At 37.6% G+C, this 26,348-nt stretch overlaps 1 protein-coding gene across 2 annotated transcripts in view; it reads right to left on the bottom strand.

Moving 5' to 3' along the window:
- The window catches only part of IPCEF1 (interaction protein for cytohesin exchange factors 1), a 186,734-nt gene that overhangs the window by 158,110 nt on the left and 2,276 nt on the right, over positions 1-26,348 (bottom strand). The window lies entirely within an intron of this gene.

The raw sequence follows: 26,348 nt of genomic DNA, 5'->3' as shown, positions 1-26,348 counted from the left end.
TGCATGGTAAATTTCAGACCTATAATTTGTGGTTTCCTGCTTCCAAGATTACTCCAGAGCAGTTCTCATGTGACTGTTTTTCTAGTTAAATATTTACACATATTCACGGGGTACACAGGCAGTTCATATCTGACATGATTTAACAGCATCTACATCTGTTTCTCATCATCACATGACTGGAAAATGTGCCTACTAAACAATTTTTTAATATAGTTGTCCAAAACATTGTTTCTACTCTCATCTTGAGACATTTCTATGTAAAGAAAACAAGATAAGATGGTTCCTCTCAGGCCCCATTTCCTTCTCAATTCCCTCCTTCTGGCTTCAGGACCCTCTCCTGCTATCAATCATGACTTTCCAAGCCTCACCAAAATACAGGTCATGTCTTATTTTTATTCCTGTGTGAAAAACACAACATAAATGGAGATATGAAGAAAAAATAACTTATTTAAATTTTTTTAAAAACCACCGAATGCAACAACTGGCTTTGGGTGTAGTACTCCAAGGTTAGCAAGACTGTATTTAAATAAAGTCCCTACTGACGTAAAAAACTTGAAGTCGGTTTCATGTTCCCAATGTGCAACTTCAAGCACCGTCTTTCCAAATACAAAACAAAATGAAGGAGGAGGAGGAAGAGGACAAGAGGAGGAGGAGAGGGAGAGGAAGAGGAACAGAAAGGAGAGGAAGAAGAAGAAGAAAAGAAAGTTCTTGGCTTTCAAGAGGTAATAATTTCTAAGTCCCCCAAATTTTAAAATCCCAACACGAATCTGTTCTAATTCTTCCCGTCTGTTTAATAAAGTGAATTGTATTTTGAATTCATATATTTTCCCAAAAATATAAAGCATAGTTAAATTATTAGAGTATTCTCCTCAGAACAGTAATTTAGAATAAATTAATCTTGTATAAATTTCATTCTGCTGCTTTGGGTTTTAATCCACAAATCTGTTTTCTCATTTCTATTCATATATTGTTATCAGAAAACAATAACAAGGTAAAATGACAAGAAAAACTCCTGAGTGAATTATAAATCCTAGAAGCTGATCATAGTTTGTATGTATCAAAGAAGCTAAAACAAAAGGATTGTCTTCAACTCTTTCGAGACCCATTTTTCCAATTTGTGTCTAATTCAAGACCTTCATTTTTTTTTTCTTCTCTCCTCCCTGATTATATTTTGCCACTTCACAGGTCATTACACTCTGGAAAGAAAGAGATTGGATAACATAAAACAAGATGAAACTAAAATGAGTGCAATTGGCCTCAACAGCCCTAAGGAAAAGCTTTATTTTAAAGAAGCCTAGAAAGCTTGGCTCTGATAAAGCTTTTGATGCACTTAAGAATTTAAATAATCTTCAATAATTCCTGACACGCTGATTGAAACATAAGGATAGATTTTTAGACATACTTTGTAGACATTCTATTTTATGAAATAACATGAAAAGTTGTTCAAATCCAGCTATCACATTTTCTCTGTATACATATTTCTTTGTATACTCAGAGAAATGCTTCCTAGGGTACTGTATATTTTTTCAAACAAGGTATACACACACACACACACACACACACACACACACACAGGCATGCACACACATAAATAAGTGCTAATTTTGGTTTGCTGTTCTGATACTTCAAATAACTATGCTAGTTTTAGAAGGAAGTAAGTAATTACAATATGTGGATAAAGACAACCTGCAGATGGGATGGAAAAATGTTTTACTCATGAACTGTCATTATGTTGTAGATAATAAATACATTTGAATTTATTTCTCAGCTTCTAGAGAAGGAAAACATAATGAGCATCCAAAAAACCCAAAGAACCTTATAAAACCTTTCAGAAAGCCAAGGACTGAATAGTTCCCAATACTTTTTATGATGACAGGGTACCAATACTTTTTATGATGACAGGGTACCAAAACCTGACATGATTATAAGAAAATTGTAGACCAGCATTTTTCATGAACATAGATGTAAAAGTTCGTAAGAAAATCTTGGCAAATCGAATCCAGCAATATATAGAAAGGATATTATATCCTAGCCATGGGGAGTTGATCCCAGATGGAACATTTGGAAAATCAATCAATATAAATCATCATATTAACAGAATAAAGAGAGAAAACCATATGATCATTTCAATAGATGCAGAAATGTATATGTATATGCCAAAATTTGAAACCCATTTGTGATTAAAAACACAAAAGACCTCCAAGCATGCAAGTTATAGAAGGGAACTTCATCTCATAAAAGGCCATCTATGAAAAATACTTAGAGTTAATATCATATTTATGGTAAAATACTAAGTACTTCCCTATCATTAAGAACAAAACAAAAGACCATCTCACTACAGCGATAGTGCAATAAAGAAGATAACAAAATAAAAGACTTAAAGACTTAGAAAGGAAAAGACATAACTGCCTCCTAAAGAAAATCTTAAAGAAAATCAAAACATTGTTTAGAAAATACTAAGAAATCCATGTAGAAAATCCTAATAAATCTTCTTTTAAAAAAAAATTAGAAGTAATCATTAAATTTAGCATGCTCACAGCATAAAAGATTAATCTAAAAAATTCTATTATATTTCTATCTAGTAGCAAAAAATTGAGAAATAACATTTTAAAAACAGTCCCCTTTACAATATCATCAAAGAATAATTAGGGATAATTTTAACAAAAGCCTGTAAGATCTCTAAACTGAAAACTACTATGAGTTGCTGAGAGAAGATCATATATTGTGATTATGGATAAGAAGACTTAATACTATTCAGATGTCAATTCTCCCCAGACTGGCCCACATGGTCAATTCATTCCTAATGAAAATCATAGCAAGCTATTTCTGTAGAAACTGACAAGCCGATGCTAAAAATTTTTGTGGAAATGCAAAGGACCTATGGTAGCAAAAACAATTTTGAAAAAGAAAAGAAAGGTAGAGGATTTATAGTACTTCCTAATGTCAAAACTTACTATAGAGAATCCAGTGTATCACTGGTGCAAGAAAAGACAAATAGATCACTGATATGAAATAGACAATCCAGAATAAACTCATGCATCTGTGAATTTATTTTCAACAAAGAAAGTAATTCAAAGGAAAATGAAAGGTTTTTTTTTTTCTTTTTCTTTTTTTCCCTCAAACAGATCTGGGAATTTGGATACTTATATGAGAAGAAGTAAATATCAACTTCTACTCATTCTATAAGCAAGACTTAATTTGAAATGCCTTATACATCCAAAGTAACAGCTATGACAGTAATGTTTCCAGATGAAAACACAGGATAATCCTTCACAGCCTCAGGGTAAGCAAAGATTTCTTAGATGTGACACAAACAGCACAAAATGTAAAATAATCTGATAAACTAGATGAAATAAAAAAATAAAAACTGTTCATCAAGACTTCTTAAAATAAAAAAGCAATTGATAGGCCAGGGGAAAATGTTCATAATGAATATATGTAACAAAAAGATTGCATCCAGAATATATAAAAAGTCTAACAGATAAATAGCCAAAAAAGGTGAACAAGCCAATTAAAAATAAAAAATAAAGCTTGAACAAAACCTTCACCAAAAAAAATATGTATAAATAACTAATAAGCACATGAGAATGTGTTCAACATTTCATCAAGGAAACACAAATTTACTTTTAAAAGGATAACTAAAATCAAAAGAACTAACAACACTGAATATTGGAGAATATGTATCTCAATGATGACACTCAGTATTTCTGCTGGATTTTAAGATAAGACAGACACTTTGGAAAATGTTTTACTATACCTACCTTACCAATTCCATTCTAAGTAATTACTCAAAAAGAAAAACTAAATATCCTCAAAGCTGTTCACTGAAATTTAACTATAATAACAAAAATCTGGAAAAATTCAAATATTCATCAAGAAAATAATGGTTAAACACATTACCATATATCCAAACAATGTAATCATATTCAGCAACAAAAAAAGATGAAGTGCTAACACCCAAAACAACATGAAGCATCTAGAGTACCTACTTACCTACTATATGATTCCATCTCTACGAAGTTCAAGATCAGAGGAAAACTAATCTATAGTGTTAAAAAATCAGAACAGTGGTTGCCTATAGTGGGTGGAAATTTACAGGAAGGAGGCTCGGGAAACATCTGGAATATTAGAAAAGCTCTACTTCTGAGTGGAATGGTGTTTATATAGGTATATCCATTCCTAAAATCTAAAATTGTGCACTTAATAAGGAACTGCTCAAAAAAACAAAAGTATAGAGACATGTCCAAGGGGTACATTAGTCAATCTGAAAAGCCAATCTACCAAAACTAGACCAATTTAAACAACAAAGTAAATAACATAGTACTGAATTCTAACCAAAGATATAAAGGAGTATTCATGAGTCCTTGCTGATATAAATAAAAGACTGAATAATAAATAAAGAAGAAACAAGTCCTTAAGACAGAAAAATTCCCAACAATATGCATAGATACATTCCCCTCCAGGAAGTGAAACTTAATTAGCTTCCAAAGAAGTGAGTATAAAAAAAGAAAAGTAGTAACTCCTGATCTGGTCCATCACCCTCATTGTGCATATGAAAACTCAAATTCATGTGTAATGAGTCAGAATTAAATGGAAAATAAATGACTTTCCTGAAATTGATTCCTTTCAAAAATTCAATACTCTTCCCAATAGCATATAAGCCAGAAGTTATTTAACTATCTACAACCTGAGAGAGCCAGTTTATCTTTTTAATTCTAACCCATCCTTAGAAGACACTTCTATAAAAGACAAAATTAATTACCAGGAAAATAAAATTTTAAAAAGACACACAAACTACAAGAACTCAAACTTTTACTACTAGATGTAATAGACACAAAATTCTTTTTTTTTCTTTTTTCTTTTTTTTAAGATTTTATTATTTGACAGAGATCACAAGTAGGCAGAGAGGCAGGCAGAGAGAGAGGAGGAAGCAGGCCCCCAGCTGAGCAGAGAGCCTGACATGAGGCTCCGATCCCAGGACCATGGGATCATGACCTGAGCTGAAGGCAGATGCTTTACCCACTGAGCCACCCAGGCACCCCTAGTCACAACATTCTTATACGGAATTGGTACAAAGTTTCTAAAGTTACTCTCAATTTATAAATTTATTTCATTGTGGACCAGTAAGTTTGTGAACTAGCACTCATCTATAGACCACATTTTGAGTAGTAATTATAAAGTTAGCAACGTAACAAAAATAAGAATTCATTCATTTATTCATTCAATAAATGCATGTCAAATTCTCACTGTGCATTAAGCATTGCTACAGGCAATAAGGAATTGGTGTGAATATGATCTACAACCTCCCTAATCTCTTAAAGTTTATAATCTAGTGAAAAAACAAAGAAGCAAAAAAAAAAAAAAAAAAAAGCCTAATAATTAAATCATTTGGGGGAGATACCAGAAAGTAGTATCAGAGACAAAGGGATAGAAAAATGACAAAGGGATAGCATCTGGGTGGCTCTTTTGGATTGAGGATCAGAGAAAACTTCTCTAAAGAGCTGACATTTAACTAAGATCTAAATGACTAAAAAAATCTGTCATGTGAAGTCCAAGAGGAAGAGTTCTACAGGTAGAGAGAACAGGTAACCCAAACCCCTCATAAGTACATGTATTTCCTGTCAACATACAATAACAGATATGGGATTTATCCCCTTTCCTGGAAAAAAAAAAAAAACCTACAAAAATGCACAAACTGGGGCGCCTGGGTGGCTCAGTGGGTTAAGCCGCTGCCTTCGGCTCAGGTCATGGTCTCAGGGTCCTGGGATCGAGTCCCGCATCAGGCTCTCTGCTCCGCGGGGAGCCTGCTTCCCCCTCTCTCTCTGTCTGCTGCTCTACTTGTGATCTCTCTCTCTCTGTGTCAAATAAATAAATAAAATATTTAAAAAAATGCACAAACTATAGAAATAATGGCTCTCATGGCATTGGAAGTCAGGAAATGTAGAATAGTGATCCCTGAGAGATAGAAAAAATAAGGTAAGTCTCAACATCATTTGATCACTTGAGTCTAGTGCATTGAGAAAGCTTTCAGTCCCCAAAGAAGTGTTGGGGACCCTAGGCAGAGTGTAAACATCTTTCTGGATTTTCTCAACTCAGAAAGTTGAGAACTCAAAGTTGAGAAACTAAGAAAGACCTCTTTGCTGGGGACACCAAAGAAATCAGAGTTCACAGGGCAGAGGAACAGAAAAAAGAGAGCTATATAGAAAAAGACTTCCAGATAACACATCAACAATAATACAATAATAGTAGGGAACTTTAACACCCCCTTCACTGAAATGGACAGATCAGCTAAGCAAAAGATCAACAAGGAAATAAAGGCTTTAAATGACAAACTCGACCAGATGGACATCACAGATATATTCAGAATGTTCCATCCCAAAACAACAGAATACACATTCTTCTCTAGTGCACATGGAACATTCTCCAGAACAGATCACATCCTGGGTCACAGATCAGGTCTCAAATGTACCAAAATATTGGGATCATTCCCTGCATATTTTCAGACCACAGTGCTCTGAAACTAGAACTCAATCACAAAAGGAAAGTTGGAAAGAACTCAAATACATGGAAGCTAAAAACATCCTACTAAAGAATGAATGGTTCAATGAGGAAATTAAAGAAGAATTTAAAAATTTCAGGAAAACAAATGAAAATGAGAACACAACTGTTCAAAATCTCTGGGATACAACAAAGATGGTCCCGAGAGGAAAGTATATAGTAATACAAGCCTTTCTCAAGAAACAAGAAAGGTGTCAAGCACACAAAGTAACCCTACACCTAAAGGAGCTGAAGAAAGAACAGAAAAGAAAGCCTAAACCCAGCAGGAGAAGAGAAATAATAAATACCAGAGCAGAAATCAATGAAATAGGAACCAAAAGAACAGTAGAACAGATCAATGAAACTAGGAGCTGGTTCTTTGAAAGAATTAATAAGACTGATAAACTCCTGACCAGACTTATCAAAAGGAAAAGAGAAAGGAATCAAATTAATAAAATCATGAATGAAAGAGGAGAGATCACAATCAAAACCAAAGAAATACAAACAATTATAAGAACATATTATAAGCAACTATACACCAACAAATTTGACAATCTGGAAGAAATGGATGCATTCCTAGAGACATATAAACTACCAAAACTGAAACAGAAAGGAAAAGCAAACAAACAAAACCTGAACAGACCCATTACCAGTAAGGAGATTGAAGCAGTCATCAAAAATCTCCCAAAAAGCAAGAGCTCAGGGCCAGATAGCTTCCCAGGGGAATTCTAGCAAACATTTAAAGAAGAATTAATACCTATTCTTCTTCTGAAAAATAGAAATGAAAAGAACACTTCCAAACTCATTTTATAAAGCCAGCATTACCTTGATCCCAAAATTAGACAAAGACCCCATCAAAAAGAAGAATTACAGGCCAATATCCTTGATGAACATGGATACAAAAATTCTCACCAAAATACTAGCCAATAGGACCCAACAGTAGAGTAAAAAGGATTATTCACCACAACCAAGTGGGTTTTATTCTCGGGCTGTAAGTTTGGTTCAACATCCATAAATCAATGTGATACAATACATTAATAAAAGAAAGAACAAGAACCATATGATACTCCCAATAGATGCTGAAAAAGCATTTGACAAAGTACACCATTCTTTCTTGATCAAAACTCTTCACAGTGTAGGGATAGAGGGTATATACCTCAATATTATAAAAGCCATCTATGAAAAACCACAGTGAATATCATTCTCAATGGGGGAAAAACTGAGAGCTTCTCCCTTAAGGTCAGGAACATGGCTGGGCTATCCACTATCACCACTGTTATTCAACATAGTATAGAAGTCCTAGCCTCAGCAGTCAGACAACAAAAAGTAGTAAAATGCATCTGAATCAGGAAAGAAGTCAAACTCTCACTCCTTGCAAATGATATGATACTTTATATGGAAAACCCAAAGACTCCATTCCAAAACTGCTAGAACTCATACAGGAATTCAGTAAAGTGTCAGGATATAAAGTCAATGTACAGAAATCAGTTGCATTTCTATACACCAACAGCAAGATGGAAGAGAGAGAAAATCTCATTTACAATTGCACTCAAAACCATAAGATACCTAGGAATAAATCTAACCAAAGAGGCAAAGAATTGGTCCTCAGAAAACTATAAAGTACTCATGAAAAAAATTGAGGAAGATACGAAAAAATGGAAAAATGTTCCATGCTCATGGATGGGAAGAACAAATATTGTGAAAATGTCTATGCTACCTAAAGCAATGCACCATTTAATGCAATCCCTATCAAAATACCATCAATTTTTTTCAAAGAAATGGAACAAATAATCCTAAAATTTATATGGAACCAGAAAAGACTCCCAATAGCCAGAGGAATGTTGAAAAAGAAAACAAGGAGGCAACCCACAGAATGGGAGAAATTATTTGCAAATGACACTACAAAGGGCTAATATCCAAGATCTATATAGAACTCCTCAAACTCAACACACACAAAACAGATAATCACATTAAAAAATGGGCAGAATGGGGCACCTGGGTGGCTCAGTGGGTTAAAGCCTCTGCCTTTGGCTCAGGTCCTGATCCCCACATCAGGCTCTCTGCTCAGCAGGGACCCTGCTTCCTCCTCTCTCTCTGCCTGCCTCTTTGCCTACTTATGATCTCTGTCTGTCAAATAAATAAATAAAATGTTTAAAAATTTTTTTTAAAATGGGCAGAAGACATGAACAGACACTTTTCCAAAGAAGACATACAAATGTCTAACAGACACATGAAAAAATGCTCATCATCATTAGCCATCAGGGAGATTCAAATCAAAACCACATTAAGATACACCTTACACCAGTTAGAATGGCCAAAATTAACAAGAGAGTAAAAAACATGTGTTGGAGAGGATGTGGAGAAAGAGAACCCCTCTTAAACTGTTGGTGGGAATACAAACTGGTGCAGCCATTTTGGAAAACAGTGTGGAGATTCCTCAAAAAATTAAAAGTAGAGCTACCCTATGACCCTGCAATTGCATTACTGGGTATTTACCCCAAAGATACAGATGCAGTGAAAAGTAGGGCCATATGTACCCCAATGTTTATAGCAGCAATGGCCACAATTGCCAAACTGTGGAAAGAGCCAAGATGCCCTTCAACAGACAGATGGATAAAGAAGATATGGTCCATATATACAATGGAATATTATGCCTCCATCAGAAAGGATGAATACCCAACTTTTGTATCAACAGGAATGGGACTAGAGGAGATTATGCTGATTAAAATAAGTCAAGCAGAGAAAGTCAATTATCATATGGTTTCACCTACTTGTGGAGCATGAGGAATAACATGGAGGACATGGGGAGATGGAAAGGAGAAGTGAGTTGGGGGAAATCAGAGGGCGAGACAAACCATGAGAGACTGTGGATTCTGAGAAACAAACTGAGGGTTTTGGAGGGGAGAGGGTAGGGGGATGGGTTGAGTCTGGTGTTGGTTACTAAGGATGGCACCTATTGCAAGGAGCACTGGGTGTGGTGCATAAACAATGAATCTTGGAATGCTGAAAAAATAAGATAAAATTTAAAAAAAAAAAGAAAAGAAAAGAAAAGAAAGTTGGTGGCATCACAATCCCAGACTTCAGGCTCTATTACAAAGCTGCAATCATCAAGACAGTATGGTACTGGCAGAAAAACAGACACATAGATCAATGGAACAGAATAGAGTGCCCAGAAGTGGACCCTCAACTAATCTTCGACAAAGCAGGAAACAATGTCCATGGAAAAAAGACAGTCTCTTCAACAAATGGTGTTGGGAAAATTGGACAGCCACATGCAGAAGACTGAAACTGGAACATTTCCTTACACCACACAAAAAAATAGACTCAAAATGGATGAAAGACCTCAATGTGAGGCAGAAATCCATCAAAATTCTTGAGGAGAACACAGGCAGCAACCTCTTCAACCTCAGTCACAGCAAACTCTTCCGAGAAACATCACCAAAGGCAAGGGAAGCTAGGGCAAAAATGAACTACTGGGACTCCATCAAGATCAAAAGCTTTTGCACAGCAAAGGAAACAGTCAACAAAACCAAAAGACAACAAACAAAGTGGGAGAATATATTGTCAAATAACATATCAGATAAAGGGCTAGTCTCCAAAATCTATAAAGAGCTTATCAAACTCAACAACCAAAGAACAAATAATCCAATCAAGAAATGGGCAGAAGACACAGACATTTCTGAAAAGAAGACATCCAAATGGCCAACAGACACATGAGAAAGTGCTCCACATCACTCCGCATCAGGGAAATATAAATCAAAACCACAGTGAGATACCACCTCACACCAGTCAGAATGGTTAAAATTCGCAAGTCAGGAAACAACAGATATCACCAAAGATGCAGAAAAAGGGAAACACTCCTGTGCTGTTGGTGAGAATGCAAGCTGGCACAGTCACTCTGGAAAACAGTATGGCAGTTCCTCAAAGAGTTTAAAATAGAGCTACCCTACAACCCAGCAATTTTACTACTGTGTACTTACCCTAAAGATACAAATGTAGCGATCTGAAGGGGCACATGTACCTGAATGTTTATAGCAGCAATGTCCACAATAGCCAAACTATGGAAAGAACCTAGATGTCCATCAACAGATGAATGGATAAAGATGATGTGTATATATATGCAATGGAATACTAGGCAGCTGTTAAAAAAAAAAACTAAATCTTTCCATTTGCAATGGCATGGATGGAACTAGAGAGTATTAATGCTAAGCGAAATAAGTCAATCAGAGAAAGACAATTATCATATGTCCTCTCTGATATGAGGAATTTGTGAGGCAGGGCAGGGGACTGTGGCAGGTAGGGATGGAAATAAACAAAACAAGATGGGATTGGGAGGGAGACAAACTATAAGAGACCAAAACAAACTGAGGGTTTCTAGGGGGTGGAGAGATAGGGATAGGGTGGTTGGGTTATGGACATTGGGGAGGGTATGTGCTATGGTGAGTGCTGTGAAATGTGTAAGCCTGATGATTCACAGACCTGTACCGCTGGGGCAAATAATACATTATATGTTAACTTTTAAAAGATATAAAAATGCAAGAAGTTTATACAGCTAATAACAGAATTTCAAAATACATGTAGCAAAAACTGATAAAAACTGCCAGAAAAAACTAGAAAACTCACCTTACCATGAGACTTCACTGTTCTCTTTCCTGCCACCAGTGATACATTTGTTACAATTGATGAACCTACACTGACACCTCATTATCATCCAAAGTCCACATTTCCCATGACAGGTAACTCTCGGTATTGTACATTGCATGGGTTTTGAAACATCAGTAATGGAGTGTGTCTACTAGAGTAGTAACATACAGAATATTTTTCAGTGCCTAAATATCCTCTCCCTCCCCTCAACCCATCAACCTCTGTGGGTTTTACTGTCTCCATAATTTTTCTTTTTCCAGAATGTCATACAGTTGAAATCATACAGTTTGTAGCCCATTCAAATTGGCTTCTTTCACTTAGAAGATTTATTAAATGTCCTCCATGTTTTTTCATGGCTTGATAACTCATTTCTGTTTAACACCTCATTAATATTCCATGGTCTGGATGTGCCAGTTTGTTTATCCATTCCTCTCTTAAGGAAATCTTGGTTCCTTCCAAGTTTTGGCAACTATGTTGTCAAATATCTATAAACATCTATTGTGCAGCTAATAAGTTTTCAGCTCCTTTGGGTAAATATGAGGGAGTGAAATTGAAGGATGGCAAGGATATTGTCCTTGCCCAAATTGTATGGCAAGGATAGATTTTATTCTGTAAGAAACCACTGAAATGTCTTTCAAAATGGCTGTGCTCTTTTTCAGTCCCATCATCAATGTATGGGAGCCCCTGTTGCCCTACATCCCCACTGGCATTTGCTGCTGTCAGTGTTCTGAATTTGGGCCATTCTAATAGGTTGTTCTAATTTGCATTTCACTAACAACATAAGATGTTGAGCATCTTTCATATGTTTATTTGTTCTGTATCTTTGGTGAGGTCTCTGTGCAAATACTTTTCCCATTTTTAAAAACATTTTATTTATTTATTAAGACAGAGAGATCTATCATGAGTAGACAGAGAGGCTGGCAGAGAGAGGTGGGGAGCAGGCTCCCCACCGAGCAAAGAGCCTGAAGCGGTTCTCCATCCCAGGACCCTGAGATCACAACCCAAGCCAAAGGTTTGAGCCACCCAGGCACCTCTGTTTTGCCCACTTTTTTAATCATGTTGTTTGTTTTCTTTTTTGTTGAGTTTTAAGAATTCCTTGTATATTTTGGATAGCAGTCCTTTATCAGATATGCCTTTGCAAATATTTTTCCAAATCTGTGGCTTATCTTCTCATTCTCTGGCAATGATTATATTTTAATGTAGCACATTTTAACACTAGCTGTGCCTTCCATTCACCAAATCTAACTAGGTACGTGTTGAAAAATATTTAAGATAAAAATAAAAAATAGTGTCAAAAATACAAAATAACAAAATACACCAACATGTACTGTCATCTAAGCATTAGCTGCTCTTCATAAATCCACTTAGACTTTTAGAAAATTAACAAAATGAATTCTGTTGATGTTGTTCTTCGTGAGTCAGATTTTTCCATATGATTGTAGGTACCCCCAAGATCATGAAGTGAAGAGTAATAGAGAGATAATAAGGATGGAAATAGAATTATATTGTTTGATATTTTGCTCCCTGTGATCATCACTGTTACAGCATTTAAAAATTATGGAAACTTTTAAGTTTTCCTTTCTGGAAATGGTTGTTTGTTTTACTTATTGGGAGCAATGTGAGGAATCAATTTCAAATAACACACCCTTGTTATTCCAACCTACACACTGAAGTTGTTAAAATGAAAGAAATGAAAATTTCCAGTCTTCAGATAAAGTAAAAAATGTCAAAATCTTACCCATCAGGTCATCTTCCTCATTCTTCACTATCTACTTTTATAAGTTTGGAATTTTCCTTAATAACAAAGTTAATTTTTTTAAATGAATGCTTAAACACATTAAAATTTAGCAATGTGGCTTAATCAACTGATGAGCCATTTGGAAAACATCTAATAAAGCCAACTTTCATCAAATTCAATTTGAGGTGAGTCAAAGATTTGGGTATATAAAATAAAATGATAACACTATTAGAAGAAAATTAGGAGAATTTATTTCCCCTTGGAGATGAGAATGCTTTCCTAGGCAATACACAAAACCCAAATTCCAAAAAGATTAGTGAATATGACTACATAAAAAATGGTTTTCTTCTGCACAGAAAAAAAATACCATAAAAAGTCAAAAGACAAATGATCAACTGGGAAAAATATTTCAACACATACGACAATGAGCTCATTTCCTTCATATATAAAGACCTCTTACAAGTCAGTTATAAAAGACCATTAAATCAATAGAAAAATTGACAAAGAACTTAGAAGCAGTTCATAGAAAAGAAACACAAATGGTTTATAACATATGAAATCATGAAGAAATGAAAAACAAAATGTCAATGTTACATAATTTTTCATTTATTGCAAGCAATTCTTAAAGTCTGTCATTTAGATATTTAATTGAATAAAATCAACATTAAAACAATCTATATAGTGTGCCTCTACTTATTTAAAAACAACCATATATATAAATGTCTATGTGTATATATACACACATATATGTATATGTAAGGACCTATTTAGAAACTGTCCCTGCCCCCCCTTCCCCCAGGGGGTTTACTTGGAAACAAGTCCCTGAAACCAGCTCCAGGTAACAAAGCCCAGAAAAGGGTGGGTCGGGCCAGGTGGAGACATCCGATCAGTGGGGGGTTGCATACTGTCTCCTTAGCTACCAAGGGGTAGGGACCCCCGCCCTCTGGGAACCTTTTTGGCACCAATCCTAATCAAGGTGTAATAGGCTGGTTCAAATGTCTACAAGGTAAATTGTAATTCAATTGGTCACCTAGCATCACTGGAGTTTCCTGTGTGTTACATTTTCATTGGCCACCTGTGCGTGGCCAGGCCCAACTGCATGGCCTTTGCCCTTAAAAGCTAGTCTGTGAAACAGAGAAGGGTCGCCCTCTCTTGTAACGGGTGCGGCCCCAAACGTTCGGTTAGATTCTTGATGCTTGGCGCGAAATAAAGCTTTGCTTGACTTTCGCCTTATATCAGTCTCGCTCCTTTAATCACGGACCCATTATTGGGGTAACCAGTTTTGGGGGACCCAACATATATATGCTTAGATATGCATAGAACATTCTAGAAAAACATTATGCAAAAGGATTATCACGGTTTCTTCTATGATGGGAGTCTGGAAGTCCTGGATGAAGAGTAAACATAACTTTTTATCCTGTGTTCTTTCATAATGACTAAATTTTTAAATGAAAGTCTGCATTACCTTATCAATAAAGAATGACTACTTAATAAAATAAACTATTTTATTCAACAAATATCTACTAAGCATTGGCTCTGTGCCAATCACTCTTTTGAGCACAGGGCATACATATAGTGGGCAACAAACGTGACTCTCTGTCCTCAGAGCATAACACGCTCCTGGGGAGAGGATAATAAAAGTTTCTAATGAATTCTATTCCATAATTTTGACTGCAACTTCATGAATGTTTCTTCCCTTTTCTTAATTTAAGTGAATATACTTAGTTTCATATAAAGTAGTTGCTATAGTTTCTTACTGACACAGCTGTCATAATCATAATTTGGATGAGCTTTGCTGAGTTAGAAGAAGCAAGACAAGGTTCATCCTATATGCCTCCATATGTATTCATATCATTTAAGAATTTTGCTCTCCTTGCAACAAAACATTGCTGATTCTCTGTCTTTGTTTTATGGTTTACCTATTGAAAGAATTAAGAAGCTTCTCCTTCCCTTACCAGTTAATTCATTTTTCAGGATTTAAATCTAATTCAAGTCCTGAAGATTCAGAACAAAAACAATTCCAGAGTCACTTACTGTTCTCATTTCCATTGCATTCCCATATCTTTTCCCCTAGATATAGAACAATAGGGCCAACAAAGTGTGAAATTACAGCTGTTAAGACTGTTTCACTTGCAAAAAACAAAAACAAAAACAAAACATATTTTGGTTGAAGGGTGGAGTAAGGTAAAGAACAGTATTTCTAAAGCATGGTTAATGAGCCCTAGGCTTGCTCAGTTCTGCCAAGAAGGTGTTCCTTGCCCAATAAATTGGGGAAATCTGCTTATTAAATTCCCCTACAATTAGGGGTGACTGGGTGGCTCAGTTGGTTAAGCCTCCAACTCATGGTTTCAGCTCAGGTCATGAACTCACTGGTGGTGGGATTGAGACCCGTTTTGAGCTCACTCAGTGAGGAGTCTGCTTGAAAGATTCTCTCCCTCTGCCCCTCCCTCTATTCACTCTCTCTTTCTCTCTCTCTCTTTCTAGAAATGGATAGATAAATCTTATTAAAAAAATCCCTACAATTAAAAATTTTCTCTACATTGGAGATTTACAAGGCATGTCAGCATCTTATGAGTTGGACAGTCAGGTGGTCAAGGCCAGGGTCCCCAACAGGAAGGTATGGAGTCAAGACAGCTAAGATCAAACAGCACTAACATCCTATTGTACAGCTTCTACAGACCACATCAGCATTCTGCTTTGCAGCCTTTCCAGAAGTGACTTCTGCAAAACGTTCTAAAATAAAACAATTAACCACAAGGCATTCATTCTTATCACAAGCAAGGGGCAATTAAGACAGAAGTCCCCAAATGTCAGCCCAAAAAGACCATCAGCACGTAGACATTCACCAAAGAGGTGGACAGATACGTGACCAGAGCCCTGATTGGCACGACTCAGCACACCCTGATTGCTTAAGATAGTTCCGCAAAAGCACTCATAAAAATCCCAGAACTTGGAAACTCCTAGGACAACCCTCTCAGGCTTCCCTCCCTCTCCAGGAGCTTTGTGCTCTTGCTCAATAAACCTTCCTCTGCTGCCCACCACTCTTCATCCGGTCCACTTCTTCATTCTTTGAAGCGGCGTGACTAAGAACCACAGACACTAAAGGCAGAGAATTCTTGCAACAAGCTTATCAGTGGCCCTACACAAAATCCTTCATGAAGAAGTTTGCCTAACTTGAGAGCCTCTCTTTCTTCCTCTCTTCCCTCTGCCACAAGTTAGCACTGTGACCTCACTGAAGACTCCCACATTCTCCAGTCTCAGGTTCTTCGGTCTCAAATATGAGTTGATGCCAGATGATATCTGCGGTTTCCATGCCACTTTATTATGCTAGATTCTTGATTTCACCTTAGAAAAATGAAGCAACTTAAGCCTTCGATGCAGTCAAATGATTCAAAACACAGTCAAGTAAATAATAACCTGGTAAGGGAATTCCAAAATATGCTTTATGATTGATTAACATGATACAGAGTGATACTCAGCCTAAAACACTGATTGGCTTATTATAAATACCAAGGAAAAAATATTTTAAATCTCTTTTCAAGGCTACTAAGCATAAATCTTAGAAGACTACAAAAAGAAACAATCTTTAATACCAAACTGCACAAAAAGGTATTGGTTTAGGTTCTAATTTTTCTGGGAAATAGAAAAAAGTTTGAAGTTACCTCCTTGTAAAATGATTAAGAATAACATTTTTAACTATTCACACAAGCAACTTTGTCATGACTTCCTAGATTGCTCATACAAAAAATAAAATGGGGTATTTCTTACCTGAATCCCTACCTATTTGACCGTTAAACAGTCCCACACCAGCTTTTGTTATGGTCCAAAGGCTCCAAAGGCTGAGGAAGCAAATGAGGAAAAGTACAGATTTCCTGACAACTCTATGTTAATTAAGAGATCTCTTCACATCAGGGGAATGTAGAGTCTGAGGTCAAATCAGGACCAGTTTCAGTTTTGAATCTTTGTTTTCCTCTCAGTAAACTCCAGAACACTTTCTGGCCCTGATCTAGAATTCCATGCTGTTAAAATTTCTTATTAGCTCCTAGCCAACCCGAAACTTCCACCTGTACAAAATTACCGCACAACATACCTCTGTTGCAAGGAGCACGCTCTTGTTCCCCGGGCAAGAAGAAAATGAAAAGACTAAGTACGTGTGGTGTGGGACAAACTGAAATCCCATATTGCCTACCAGAATAGAATACTTCCTCATAGGGATAATGTTCCCTGATACAACACTACAATAACCAATAACAACAAATGCAGAATCCAATTTTTTTAAGTATGGGATAAAAGAGATCCAATTCACACCACTCCCTCAAAACAAAATAGGAAGGGAAACAACCTTCCTTTTAACAGAATACCAACAGTACTTTTAAAAGTATAGCCTCTCCTTCAACTAACCTTTGGCCCATGAAAGTTCTACTGGTTGCAACTCTAAAACCAGCCCAAGAATTTTCTCTGACTGGGCCCCTCACGAGTATGTTCAGACATGGAACCAGACTTCTACGTGATGATTACCTCTTAACTTTTATCACTACACAATGCTTCCAATACTTCCTGGGGCAAAAACAGCCTTGCTTAGTCCTAAAGTTTGACTCAGCATTTTCCAGTCTATTAGCTAAAGGTGAACCCTAATAAAGGAATCTTATTTCCATATGGAAATGACACAGTTCCCATCAAGAATATTCTGCTACAATTTTGTTAATTCACATTTAGACAAATGCAACTAAGAAATCAGGGACCATGACATTTTCCTACTACATACCCTGCAAGACATTTGGCCTATGGATAACTTTTTATGAAGCAAATGCAAGTTCTGATGAAAGCCTGCGAATGACAAATACTTATCTGAGAGTCTAAACTTAATAAATCAAGAAACTAAAATTGGTTGTTTCGGGTATGTATTTAAAATCTTTCTGGGAAACCTGAGTGGCTCAGTCAGTTAAGCTCCAGTTCTTGATTTCGGCTCAGGTCATGATTTCAGGGTGGTGAGATCTAGCCCTGCATGGGGTTCCTCACTCAGTGGGGAGTCTGCTTGAGATTCTCTCTCTCCCTCTCCCTCTGCCCCTCCCTCCACCCTGCTCTCCCTCTCTCTCTCAAATAAGTAAATAAATCTTTAAAAGTAAATAACAAAAAATAAAAATGAAAATTTTCTGATTTAAATATCTTGAAAAAGTTTGAAGAGATTCTCTCCTTCAAAGACTCAAGCATTTTGTAGAGGTTCTGCTTGAATTCCCATCTCTTCTATGCCAATTAAGAGTGCCCTTCTCCACCTCCATCTTATGCAGACTTCCAAATCACAGAGAAACTACCAAATAGAAAGTCAGTACAAATACCTTCTGAGCATAAAAGAAGTTGTCACTTAATGAGGGAGACACAAGAGAGAAAGGGAGCCTGAGTAGGGTTCTCTGTTGTAAGGGTGCATTACAGGATCTGGAAAAGCTGTCAGTAAAGAGATGTATGACTGGGATGTCTTCAAAATGGCTTGCAAAATATGGATACTCTGCTGACCCTGAAGCAGGCTTCATGGGGACAAGGGGATGGTGGTTAGGGACACTTGAAAGAAACTTGCTGTAATAGAAAAGCCAGCATTAACTCCTACCTGTGGAAACACAGGTCTGTATCCTCTCCAAGCACAGTGAAACTAGATGGGCTTCATTTCCTGATGGTCTTCAGAGTGTTATTGAAACTAAAGTCATGGGCTGCATCCTCACAACAGCCAATCCATTTCAATTTTTCCTCTGTCACAGACCATGCCCTCAACCTGGAACAGCTTGTGCATGCAAAGCCTTGACAAAGAAAGAGTTTTAGAAGAGAAGAAGGATGAAAAAAAGTAAATCTACCATCTTCCTACTCAAAGAACAATACCTTATTATCTAGAAAGACATTTTAAATGAGAAGAGTTGAAAAACCCTTAAAAAATAAATTATGCCACCTTTCTGTTCGGCAGTTAATAGGGGAGCTGGATCAGGCACTTGTCAGCTCAAGGCTCGACATGCAGGCCAGCTGGTTTGGCAATCTGACTTAGTGCTCACTTGGAAGAATCTGAATGGCTAATTCTCACATTGGTGTAACTAACTTATAAAAGACCTTTCTCTTCCAAGAATAGGTTCATGTTAGCCCAGATTTCACAGTGAAGAACACCTAGGACTCAGGAAATCTAGGCTGTGAACCGAGCCTCACTTCCAAAAGGCTGTACACATTTGGGAAATCCCAGAATTTGTTTGGGCCTCAGTACCCTATCCATAAGGTGGCAGTGTTAGAGTAAAGAGAGTCTAAATTCCCTCCTAGCTAAAATGTGTTTGGCGTCTGATTCCATGCAGTAAGTATTAACATCAAGCTTATGAGACAGGTGAGTAGGGGCCTCCCAACCCAGGCAAGTGTAAGGCTGAGAACACATGCCTGATGGGATAACCCAGGCTAGGAGACAGTGAGGGGCAGAAGATGATTAGGCTTGAACTCAGACTTCACCTTGATGTTAAATCAGTAGAGACAACTTATTGATAAGAGCCAGGCAATAGAATTCTCCAAAGGGAAAAAACCTCCTGTAAGAGATAGCCAACTGGAGTTCAAGACTCAGCTCAGCCATTCACTAACAGCATGGCTTAGACCCAACACTGAACCATTCTGAGCCTCAGTTTCCTCCATGGATGTATTACTGTCTGCCCCATGTACAGACAGTACAAAGACTGTATCAGTATAAGAAAATAAACACACACACTCAGTAGATTGTGAAGCAGTCACAGCTCAGAGCTTCGATGTGAACAAGCATCTAGGATTTAGTAGGAGGTCTCCCTATGATAGAATAGAACAAAAACAAAAGCAAACACAAAATTTAGAGAACTATTTTTGAGAAAGCAGCTTCCTACTTGCCTAATCCTAAAATACAGATCCCAAAATATCAATATGTGACATTTCTCTAGGCTCTTCAAGAGAATAGAGCAGATTTTAAATGAAAATATCTGCATAATAAAAAGACAGCTAAACCCAAGACTTTGTCATACTTATTCAAAGCCCCGTGGGACATAAGACATTCAAGTAAGCCAAAGAATCACGAATTTCTCCTTTATACCAGGACACCCAGTGCAAGCTGAAGAGCCAAGTAAGGGGTAGAGCTCAACAGAGAAATTAGTCCAAGGTACCTGAATAATCATGAAAAGAAAGTACAGACACTGGGGACAAGGGAAAGAAAAGATATTTGGCCATAGCCAAGTTTGCCTGGGGACTACTGATTGGGGAGAACAGGCATGGAAAGAGAAGAAAGTTTTTCTTACTTGGGGGACCAGTTGGCCAGGAAGAGAAGTATCAGACATCAAAGCTAACTTGACCCAGGGACAGGCACAAGCCCACAATATCAACGCATAATACAGTATGACTGGAGAAACATGCTGTTAACCCCTAAGTGAGGGAAGACGAGAACCTAATGGCTTTTTTAAAAAAAACTATACCTCACCAAGTTCATTTGTTTTGAACAACTCTCCATGAATTCTTGGAAGAGTCTATGGAGGATATCCAGAGAATGCCGGGTAATAATTTGGTTTTAAGCATGACAATAAATGTCAGTGTGTATCCACAACCCTGCTAGCAAGAGGAAACTGAATGGGAAACCAGTTAGATCAAGACTGGAAAGATGAGTTTTCCAATCATTCTGTGAAACAACAATTGTAGGAGAATTGAGGTCAGGGAACTTCCCAAGAGAGAAACTCTAGAGACAGCAAGACAGAGAACCAAGAAGTAAATCAGATCAGAGGCTATGGTCGACAGAAAGACTTAGGGAGAAATCAGAGAGAGAGAGAGTATAGGGCATTAAGGTAGAAGTGGGAGAAAATCCTGAGTCCTGAGCCCTACAGAAGTGATAATTGGAGTATGTTACCAATCCTGAAAGATGCCAAATCCAGGAGGATGAGTACAGAGAAGGGCCCCAGATTTGACCCAAGTGGAGACTTTGAGAGCAGTGGTTTAGAAACATGAGCCCGTGGGGAATAAACAGAGATACTTTATACCCAATCTCATCCAGGATTGAGAGGGGAAGTTCTTGCTAATTTGCTCCCAACGCAAAGCACACAGGAGTAAGTATTTACTGCAAAGTAGAAATGACCATATCCATGTCTAGAACCCTGCTGTTATGAACAATACCAAAACTTGAAAGCAAAGTCGCCTCAGAGGGCATCCCCAAGGCCTACTTGCTCTGCTCACTTACTCAGCTTTGGTAAATGCTCTGGTGTCTCTCTCCTCATACTAGCTTGCTAGCTTCCCGGCTCAGAATAGCTTGCGGTCTGGCGTTCCTCTCAAGGCAACGATTTGTACCTAACTGTGGAATGTTTCCGAGTGTTCACAAAATAAAACTAAATGGTGCTCTTGTGCCTAGCTCAGACCTTGCTTGACAATTCCCTCTCAAGTCCCCATTACCTACGCAAAAGCAGCTCTACTTGATTAATCAAGCTGAAAATCCAGCTGCAGAAAACCTTGGTAGCTTGCATTCCAGGGTGAAATCTAGTTCTAGCTGGAAAACTTGGGCCACATTTGACCAAGAGAGTTCAAGTTCAGATCCTTCTCTTCGACAGCTAGCTGTAACTAAATCTAACCAAGAAAAGATAGTTAATTCATATAAGAGAACTTAAAATGTAATCTTGTTCGTTCTCAGCAATGAAACACCTGGAAAATATTAGTTATTTGATAGGCCATGTGGTGAATGTTGAATGTTCAAAAAGGGTCTCCTATCACATTACATGATTAACATTCGTACTCACTAGTGAGACCAATTACGTGCCTTCTCTTTTTTGTGAAAGAGAGTTTGGCAAGAGAGTTTGGGGTTTATGGTCCAACAAAGAATCAGAAAACAAGGCTTTTAGAAAAATTTGCTTCAAGCGTTCAACAGGTAGATAAAGCAAGGTTGTTATAACTGACCTGCACTTTAAGTGAATTAGTAAAATGTTCTTGTTGCAACTATTAATTTGCTAAAAGAACAGAATTTTCAAAAATGTTCAAGAGGGGCACCTGGGTGGCTCAGTGGCTTAAAGCCTCTGCCTTCAGATCAGGTCATGATCCCAGGGTCCTGGGATCGAGCCCCGCATCCTGGGATCGAACCCCGCATCTGGCTCTCTGCTCAGCGGGGAGACTGCTTCCTCCTCTCTGCCTACTTGTGGTCTCTGTCTGTCAAATAAATAAATAAAATCTTTTTTAAAAAAGGTCAAGAAATTAATGAGACTATACATGGTCATCAGACTATAAAAATTATTGCAAACTTCCCCAATACTGTGCTATGCTCTGAGGTATACCAACAGAATAATCATAAACAAGTAGCCTAAAAAGTATGGTTTTCATGATGATAGTTCAATTTTTGGAAAGATTAAAGGTTTCCTTCTTAAAACATGACTTAGTGTAAGTTCAGCCAAGTGAGTTGTGACATGTGGCACCGAATTACATTCTATAGGAATGAACAATGTTAAATTGAGTTTCCTGGGAAATATTTTGAGTCAGCTTCGTTGCTCTCCTTTCTGAGAAGTCAATTTTCCTACTTTAAACCAAGGTTCAGTATCAATACATACGTTTGCCCGTAAATGGTTAAGTGTTCTAATTCTTTCTGACATTAGAGATCAGAGCATAAGACTCCTAAGAAAGAATTTTCCTTCACTATAAGGGAAAAAAAGAACTTCCCTGCTCAAATTTAAAATAGAATTTCACAAATATCTGTCATGCATTTTGAAAGAGATTATATAAACTGAATAACAAGTCTAAAGAAAATTGAATATGGACCAATTAAAAGGGGAAGCAAAACAAACAAACAAAAGAAGCCTGGGGCACCTGGGAGGCACAGTCGGTTAAGCCCCCAACTCTTGGTTTCAGCTCAGGTCATCATCTCAGGGACATGAGATTGAACCCCCCCCCCCATCAGGCTCTGTGTTCAGCACAGAGTCTGATGCAGATTCTCTCTCCCTCTACCCCTCCCTGGCCATACATGCTTGCTCACACACTCTCTCTCTCTCAAATAAATAAAATCTTTAAAAAAAATAAAAGGGGAATCAAAAATATATTTTTTTTAAATTTTGTGTAGATTAAATGACTAGCCTCATACAATGATGTTTTCCTGCTAGAAGAATGTTGTTCTGCTAGAGGTAATTATGGTAATAAGAATTAGAGTAATTTAAACCCTATTGAAAGGGGGATTTAAGAGATTCTTATGTTGCAGAGAAACCCAAGAATATGCATGAAATCCTGGCTATTTATGCTGTCATAAAAATAGCTAGGCAGGTACCAAATTAATGTTATGTATCAAAGGACTCAATAATTTTAGATTAAACCATTTTAGATTAATTAATGACCTGATGGCATATTAATTGGGGAGTTTCCATTTGCTATATGCTTTAAGATTTAGATTTTATATTTGGACCAAAGTACCATCACACTGCATTATTTTCCAAGTCAGAATACTTAAACTTTTCCTCCAATATACAACTTGAGGAAATAAATATCCCCTCAAGTAGACACAAATGTTCCCTATCTAGCAAATGACCACATTGGTACAATAATCTGGAATCTCTAGCTAGATTCAATTTATGAAAAGATGCCCTTTTATAGATTTTACAATAGCCTGATTTTCATTTTGTAAATGTGTTTCATTGTGTAGTGTCTTTATTCATTCCCATTCAAAGAGGAAGTGACTCCACTGTTTGAGGCCCAATGCCACAGGTTAAAGTCAGAGAAGTGAGTCATGCTGGATTTGGTCCCTAGAAGTGCTTGCCAACAATGCAGATGAGTTTATCACTAGCACTGAAAATGACTTTTATTCTTTCCCCTTGTATGTTTTCTAGGGCTGTCGTAGCAAAATACTACATAATGCAAATACTACAGGATACAAGCTGAGTGGCTCAAAACAACAGGAATTTATGCTCTCACAGTTCTGGAGACCAGAAGTTGGAAATCAAGGTGTTGGCAGGGCCATGCTCCCTCTGAAACCCTAGGGAAGGATCCTCCCTTGCCTTTTCCTAAACTTCTGGTGCTAGGTGGCAGTTCCTTGGCAATCATTGGTTTGAAGCTATGACACACCAATGTCGGTCTTTACTGTCATGAGCTGTCTGTGTGTCTCTACAGGGCTGCCTTCCTATAAGGACATCAGTCATACTGGATTAGGGGCCCCATCCATTAGGACCGCACCTTAATTCACTTCAACTAATGAATTGAATTACTACTTTATTTTCAAGTAAATTCACATTCTGAAGTACTGGGGCTTGGGGCTTAGCATATCTTTTGGGGGGAAGGTGGCCCATAACAATTCAGCCCATAACACCCCCTACTACCTTTAATCCTCTTCTGTCAGTAAAACTCTTGTATGCCAAAGGAGTCTCTACATGGTAAGAAACTGGAACAGGAGTGAAGAAAGAAGACCCCATTGGCTTATAACATTTTTACTTTCTTCCCCACCAGAAAACATACTGGTTAGACATTTTTTTTTTAATGAGAAGACTTATGTATAAAGAAGTTAAATGCCTTTCTTGGTAGCACCCAACTGTCATATGTCATGGGCAGCCCAGGTCTCCTAACCCCTGGACCTATGCTGTTCCCATGGATACACAGAGCCTAATATAAAGCCCCATCAGTATGGGTCCATCAACACTCAGAATGAAAATTGGATGTTTTCAGATTGGATAAGTTATATAAAGGGGCCACAAGGAGGATCCTTGCAGTGATGAAACTGTCGTTTGCCTTGATGGGGGTTTCAAACTACCCAGGGATGGTCCAGAGAGCCATGAATGCTACTGTCCCCCAGGCCCCTTCCTTCCCCTCCGGTTGAGTGGCAGTCCCTACATAGTACCACCAGACAGCCTAGAAAGTAGGCTAACCATACCTGCCATCCTGTAGGGCACAGAAAGTTCCCTGAAGAAGAAAGAAGTCGTCCTTTTCACTACCTTCTCAGTCAGGAAATGGAAAGGAATTTCACTTAAAGAGATTTCAAAGTAGACCAGGCATCTACTCGAACCCAGATTTTGCCCCAAATTTTTGGCCTCAAACTGCTAGCTGATGTAAGAAAATCTCTACTGTGAATGAAAACAGCCTAGGGCCCTGTGACACAGTGGCCAAGCCACGGGGGAGACACTCAAAGATCTGGGTTCGAACCCCATCTCTGCCTCTGCCTCTGCCTCACGTAGTTTAGACAGGGCACTTTTCTTCTCTGGGCTTGGGCTCCTGGAGAGGACAACTCTTGTTTCCCAGGAATGTTTTGAGAAGTGACTGAAATTGTTCATGTACTAGTAAACGTGCTGCTTATGGTTCCTGGAACAGAGCGGGTGTTCAGTGATATCGTCGGTTCTTACTCCATGCCCCGCACATGCAGTGTTCTGAAAACGCTATGGACTCTCTATTCAAAAGGCTATTGTGCTATTTCTAGTGCAAGTTATATTCCATGCTGGGATGCTTGGGCAGGAGGTTTCTTGTCTATTAGATTAATTCTTTCGCTTCTAATCTTAACCCACTCTCACTAATGTATTCAGACATTTTTGAAAGGGCTTACCCACAGTCTAGCAATTTGGGGGTGAGTTTAATCTGGCTAAATTTCACTTTTCCACTACTTCTATTTCAACGGCTGTTTAGTTTGGGAGGCTTGTCTTTTGGTCACATTTGTATCTCAGTTGTTTCTATGGCAAATATCTCTCACCTGATCATTTTTGAGACCAAGGAGAGTTGCTCAACACCTAGGAGCCTGGGTGTCTGATTGCAGGCTAGAGTCTGATCAGAGACTCCTCCAGGGTGACAGGCTGTCACTGGCTCTGTGAGATGAGATGGCCAAGATCCTAACGACAAGAATTATCTCTTAACTTCACAAAACTGTTTTTCCAGTTTCTCCCTGTGTATGCCAAGATGATAAAGATAAGTCAACATGCCCTAAAGAAGTAATTAATCTTATGCTGGCAAGTCTAAGTGTAATTTAGAACTATTAACTATGGAACTATGGTATGGAACTGACTGTTGAACTTGCTAGAAAGTCATTCAATACATGCTTAGAGGCTGTTATAAATCATCCAGAGAAAACAACCCATTTTTTTTAATGTGATTCTAGCCACTAATGAGACCAGTCAGCCCCCCGTGGGATCTTATTTGTTTATTTTCACGTTAGAGAGATCACGTGACTCCGTACCAGTTTTAATCTCAGAAGGAATCCCCATACAACATTAAATAACATCAATTGTGTCACGTCTTAGATTTTAATGAACCACAAACATTAGCACACTACAACTGAAACGCTGTTTTTGTTTTATTTTCGGTGAAAGATTAAAAGAGGATTAAATTTTTGTTCATTTAGTTTAAAGCAACATTTATTTTGTATTCAGATTATTAAAGTAGCCCAGATATGCTCAACTAATGGAAAACTTGGAAAAAAAAAAGAAAAGTACAAAGACAACTTTAACTAATAGCTATAAATCCACTAATCATA

The sequence above is a fragment of the Meles meles genome, chromosome 5, assembly GCF_922984935.1.
Source record: "Meles meles chromosome 5, mMelMel3.1 paternal haplotype, whole genome shotgun sequence".
NCBI classification, from domain to species: Eukaryota; Metazoa; Chordata; class Mammalia; order Carnivora; family Mustelidae; genus Meles; species Meles meles.
The sequence above is the reverse complement of the archived record's forward strand: the minus strand, read 5'-3'. Positions and strand labels throughout refer to the sequence as shown.